The sequence below is a fragment of the Dendrobium catenatum genome, unplaced genomic scaffold, assembly GCF_001605985.2.
Source record: "Dendrobium catenatum unplaced genomic scaffold, ASM160598v2 fragScaff_scaffold_157, whole genome shotgun sequence".
NCBI lineage: Eukaryota > Viridiplantae > Streptophyta > Magnoliopsida > Asparagales > Orchidaceae > Dendrobium > Dendrobium catenatum.
The window spans coordinates 1,959,654-1,966,313 of NW_021318619.1; positions in this window are offsets into that span (position 1 = coordinate 1,959,654).

The window sequence follows — 6,660 nt, forward strand, 5'->3', positions numbered from 1 at the left end:
TCTACATTTTTGAGAACCTTTGGCTACTTCCTTGACCTGAGAAGACCTTGATGAGAGAAAGAGAGAGAGGGAGAGAGAGAGGATCTTGTGAGGGGGAGCTTGTGAGGGGATTCACAAGGGTTGCTTCAAGGATCTCTCTGCCTGTTCTTCGTCTAGAGTTTCTCATCCGTGGAAGGGTCGGTAGAGGTAAGGAGTTAGATTTTGGTTATGGTTCTCTGCCAGCTTCAGGAGGAAGCAAAAGGAGATAGGTTCTCTGCCTTATCGGGGTGGCAAAAAGGAGGTTCTTGTGAGGGCTTCTCCGCCTAGCCGTGGGGGCTAAAGGAGAGTCACGTTTTGTAGTGCAATACTTGGAGGGTGCCTCCAAGGAGTGGACGTAGGTCGAGTTGACCGAACCACTATAAATTTCTTTGCTCTTATTTTTGCTTCCGCACTTTTAATTCCGCATTTATTTTTGTGGTGTGATTTTGGTTTATACAATTTTTATTCTTTATGAAAAGAAATTTTAAAATACCAATTCACCCCCCTCTTGGTTAGTATGGGCCAGTTCTATAGGGCTTAACATCCTTAACGAACTTTCAATCCAGCCCGATCGGCTTAATGACGGCTACCTTAACTAGGATGCCCTAATCAGGATTTCTATTTTTGACGGATCATTCGGGATGATATTTTGACGTCTTGGCCGATGTACTCAAAATAAAGAACTCTAAGTTTAGATAGAAAAATTTCACTTAGGTGTGTGTGTGTGCAAGGTAACTTAGCATCAGGCACCATAGGATTACATTTGACTCAAGAAACGGAAAAAGTATATTACAGACTAACTCAGACCTAATCTACCCAATCTTGAGCTGGTTCAACTTGCAGTCTCGTTCTTGTGGTCCTGAAACATTAGTCGGAAAGGAAGTCAAAGTAAAATAGAAGTGTTTACAATCATCAAAATTCTATTTCTAAAAAATAGATATGCAACAATTTTAAATGATTGTATGTTATCTTTATGATATCAATGAAAAAAGCCATGTTTTGGTCACATGTTTTATTTCTTGCTTCTTGAAATGTTAGTATCTATAATATGAAAATCTTTTAAAATTGATCACTAAAATGGACTATAAATTATTTTTCTCTATAAATTAATTTTCTTATAAAATCTAATCTTTCAAAATTTTAAATTAAAATTATAACTGGATTTAGATAAGGAGATCAATTTCATGTTATTTTAAACAAACATATATAAAGTATAATTGTTGCAAGATGGATATCTTATTATTTTTTATTTCTTTTTTAATATGTTTTTATTTATATTAGTGAAATTTCAATTTAGATTACTGATATTAGAAATACCCAAAGAGTAAAATCAAAATTAATGCACAATGTGTGTAAAAATAAATAAATAAAAATTCACAATGGTTCGCAAAGTGAAAAGATGCACAAAATTAGCCCAAATAGAAAAAGATGCACAAAGTGTGTCATAAATATTTAAAAAGATGTGCAATGTCACCAAATTGAAATTTGTTCTTATGTTCTCTCACCTATCATTTAATTTCTAATCCAAATATATATAATTTACAATCATATATCATATTGAATTTGAAGTTAACTTATCTTCATTTCATCATTTTTATAATAATCCTTTTTATTTAAATTTTTATACAATGAATAATTAGTATGGTTGACTTTTATTAAATTAGCTTTTCTTTGATTTAAAACTTTTGAAATTTTTATTTTTTGTATTATGAAATTAATATTGTATTTGAAATTGGTTTAAAACCCTTTTCCAATTCAACTCATTTCGTTTATCTATTAAAACATTTCATTTCAAGTAGTACTTCCCTTTATTTTATTGTAAAAAGGGGGAGTAATAATATTATTTGATTGATGATTTATTGATTACTATTGTTTGATATGTGTATTGTTTGATGTTTGTATGTGTTTTGTGTATGTTTTGAATGCATGTCTAAATGTGTTAAATGTCCGTTTGTGTTCGAGTTTTTTGTTCGAATTGTTTTTGTAGTTTGTTATTTTTAATCTTCATGGGAATCAATTGATTTAAATTGGTCATTCATTTAGGGGGAACAATTGAGAATTTTTTTTTAATGTTAACTCAAACAATAATTATTTTGCCATCATAAAAAAGGAGAAGATTGTTGCAACTTCATTTTCATAACTATGCTTTCATATTATGTGTATTTTTTATGAATCCAAATATTATTATTTGATTTATATTTCTCCTAATATATACTAGATATATTACTTTTCTTGTTTGTGTGTACTAATATTTTAGAGAAATCATACTTCAGACAGCTGAAGACTTCAGGATAGATTAGACTAGGATTAATTTTAGCTGAAGTCTATACATTTTTTCTTTTCTTGAGTTTGAGAGAGTATAATTGTAATCGGGTAACCATGCACTCACATACTGGGGTAGTGTAAAAACTTGTAATTTTTAAACTAATCATATTATACAATGATTGATCGTATGGGACGATCTGGCCTGGACGTTCCTCCATATATATATATAATCTAATCATAGATAGAAAATGTTTTTAAGAAATATTCATATTGTACAAAGTTTTCTTCTTATAGATGATGTCAAGAGTATGAAATTTATGCAAATATTTTAGTCCATACGCACAAGTAAATTTTTTTAAATCTTCATTCGGGCGATCTTGAATTCGTATAGATGACGTCCATAGTATGAAATTGATGCGAAAATTTTCATTCATATGAAAAGGTAATTTTTTTGAACTGTTTAATCGGGACAAGCTTGAGATCGTACAGATGACATCCAAAGTACAAAAATGATGCATACATTTTTGCCAGTACGAACAACAAAATTGGTTAAACTAATCGTACTAGACGATATATGGTTCTTAGTGTGTAATGTGCATGTACAAAAATGTTTTGCACAGGATCATACAAGTAAACTATGAATAGTTTGTACATATGATCATCGATCATATTGTACGATCATGGATGGTCAAAATTGAAATTTTCAATTTTCTGGACAATTTTTTGTGCCATTCCTATATAAGACTATATAAACTATTTTGGATGAATCCATCTTCATTTTTCTTGAGAGCAAAAGTGTGAGGGTGATTTGCAAGAGTGTTTGAGAGAGATTTCTTGCAAATTGAGAGTGTGAAGGGTTCACAAGGTTACTCAAAGGTGAGAATCTCTTTGTGTTTGTAGAAAATCTCTTCCTTACTTCTTTAAAGATGCTCGAGGTAAGATCTTTGAAGAAGATATGGTTCTCTGTTGACAGTATGAGGGTGTGAAAGTATGTCAGTTCTCTGTAGACATCAAAAAGTTGTGAATGGATAATGGTTTCTACCGACACTAGGAGGGGTGTGAAAGGATGCCAATTCTCTACCAGCACTTAGAGAGTGAGAAAGGATGATGATACTCTACCAATACTTAAAGGGTATGAAAGGATGATCATGCTCTGTCTCACCTAGGATTGGTCTAAGAGAGGGTAATTGTAAAGGTTTCTCTTCCTTGCTGTGGGAGCAAAATGAGAGTCACTTTGGTAATAGTGTAATACCTGAAGAGGGATTCTTCATGGAGTGAACGTAGGTCTTGTTGGACCAAACCACTATAATTTTTTTGTTCTTTACTTTTTCTATAATTTTATTTCTCTACATGTTTTTATTTAAGTGGTTGAAAAGTTTTATTATAATTAAGACTTTAATTATGAAAAATAATTTTAAATTAGTTTTTTATTCAAGAGGAACTTTTTAAATTACCAATTCACCCCCCTGCCTCCCTCTTGGTTAGCCTTTGGAAAATTGTGTTAGGTCTAATAACCTATAAAAACTTTCAAAATATCTATACCATATCTGGGTCGAATTACTAATTAGGTCCAAGAGCAGGAGTAGGTGCATGTGCTGGAGTAGGTGCCTCTTCTTCACCAATTTAATCCCCCTCATCCCCTGAATCCTGATGGAAAAGGATATGAAATGAAGCATCAGTAAAATAGATTGGAAAAATGTTTAGATTATCAAGATGAATAAGATTGTATTTCTTTTCAAGAATGTAGGCAATAAATTGTCCTAAGGCCACATTCTTCTTCCTTCTAATGGAAGGAAGTCTAACATCAGTAGGATTATTGATGTAATCCAGAATATCATGTACTTCATCAATATGAGTGTTTGACATTATAAAGTATCTAATGATAGAAAGCAAAGGAGTGATATTGATTCGATCACGAGCTTTAGATATAATTGAGGTTCTTAAGAAATATTGGATGATTCTTATATATTGATTTAGAGTTTGAATAAGGGATAAATTTTGGATTGAAGGTATACCCCTAAGAGTTCAATTGGCTTTGGACCAATCAAAATCACCTCTAAAAATCATTAACTGTGCCATAACTCATTCAGTTCTAAGATGCAGAAATGTTCTCAAATCTTCCTTAGTGATTTCAACTCTTTGATGGAAAATATAGAAGGACATTATTGTATGATTTCCTCTCATTCTCAAATTTACAAGAAAATAGTAGAAGGTGTCAGAGTGAAATGCACAAATCAAGGTGAGAATGAAGGAAAAATGAATAGATTTAAATAACTACATGATTGAGAAGTTTATGTCCTCTTTAAAAAAAGATGGAAAGAAGTTATATTAGCTTGAACAAACCTATCATAGGCATGTTCATTTTCTCTCAAAAGAAAATTGTCATCTCATTTGGTACGAGATGAACTCCCATTAGTCTAACAAACTCGCTTGCTCCCGCTTGCCGCTTATGAAGAATTAAACATAAGGATTAAACGGGATTGAATGCGGAATAGATTAAATAAATTCAAAGAACAAATTTTTTATTTATAGAAATTAGATGATTTTGTACAGTATATAATTGAGTTTGTATGTACGATAGTATAATCATGAGTTTGTACATATAATAGTACAATCTTAAGTTTTTACAGACTAACACAAACCATCAAAAAAAGTAATTTGAACAAAATGAATTTTTGTGAAGTTTCATTTTCAAAGAGTCATTATGTATGTACTTTAATTAACTTGATCATATAGACAAACAGGTGATTATCTGATAGGATCAATTAATAATGATCATACCTATCGATTGAATTTGTTTGCATGTGTATCGATAACTAGATCGTATAGATGAATAAGTGTTCATATAGATGATGTTCAAATAATAAGTGGTTCATATAGTACAAATGAAAAAAGAAATTTTAGATTTTACATTATGATTAAGATACTTTTCTACAATAATTCAAACAAGATCTATAAAAGATAAAATCAAAAATAATAAAAATGAAAAATCAACCATAAAATATTGAAAAGTCAAACAAAAACAAACCACAAACTAAGAACAAAAACAAAATCATAAACACAAAAAATACACAACAAATACAATTTGTATAATTACATTTATCAAGCATGAATATCAATAATACCTAATTTGGTACTTAAGGTGTTGAAAGTTTAAAAAACCAGTGGTTTTGTAAAGATTTCCTTAAGTTGATTTTCACTTGCTATATGATGTAGCTCAATTTCTCCTTTAGTGATATGGTCTCTAATGAAGTGATAATGAAGTGATGCCTTATATATATATATATATATATATATATATATGCTTAGTCTTAGAGTTTTGAATTGGATTCTTTAAAATGAAACTAACACTTATATTATGATATAAAATTGGAATAATATTAATTGAAAATCCTAAATCCATAAGTTATTATTTTAACCATAAAACATGTGCCACACAACTTTCTAAGGCTATATATTCTTCTTCAGCGGTAGAAAGGGCTATTAAATTCTTTACTAGACCAAGAAACTAAAGAGTTTCCAATGAACTGACAAGTTCCAAAAGTACTTTTATTTTTAGGTCTTTTTACAAAATCCAAAACATCATTTCTAACTAATTGAATTAACTCTTCTTGTATATCTAAAATCTAACATTCATCATAAAGTGTTTGATTTATATTAGTGGGCTCAATCATTGAAATAAATATTGAGTGGTTCACTTCTTTATTAAGACTATGCCTAGTTCTAACTCCTTCACTCGAATCTCCTAAAATCATTTTGTTAGGATCACTTTTAGAATATTTCCATTCTCTAAGAAATATATTTTCTTTTCCAAACTTTTCTTCTAGATTTGATTTTTCAATTCCTTGGGAAATCCCTTTAACAAGTTCCTTCTCCAACCTATATTCACCAGAAATATTAGATTCATCAAAGACTACATGTGCGGTCTTATCTACTACCAATTTCCTTTTATTAAAAACTCTATAGGATTTTTCAATACTTTAATATCGTAGAAAATTTTCCTAATTTGATTTAGGATCAAATTTTCCTAAAATAATTTTTTAATTGTTATGAATAAACACTTTACATCCAAAGATATATAGAAGTGAGAGGTTGCGGGTTCTACCCTTAAGAAGCTTATAGTTTATCTTTTTCAACTTAGATTTAATATTCACGCTATTTAGAATATAACAAGATATATTAATTGCATTAGCCCAAAAATATTAAGTGAAAATTCAACCAACATGGCTCAAGCAGCTTCTATCGAAGTTTTTTTTTCTCTCAAATCTCATTCTGCTGAGGGGTTCTAGGAGCTAAAAAGTTTAGATCTATTCCTTTCTCTTTATAAAAGCTTCAAATTTATTATTTTCAATTTCTTCTCTGTTGTCACTATGAATT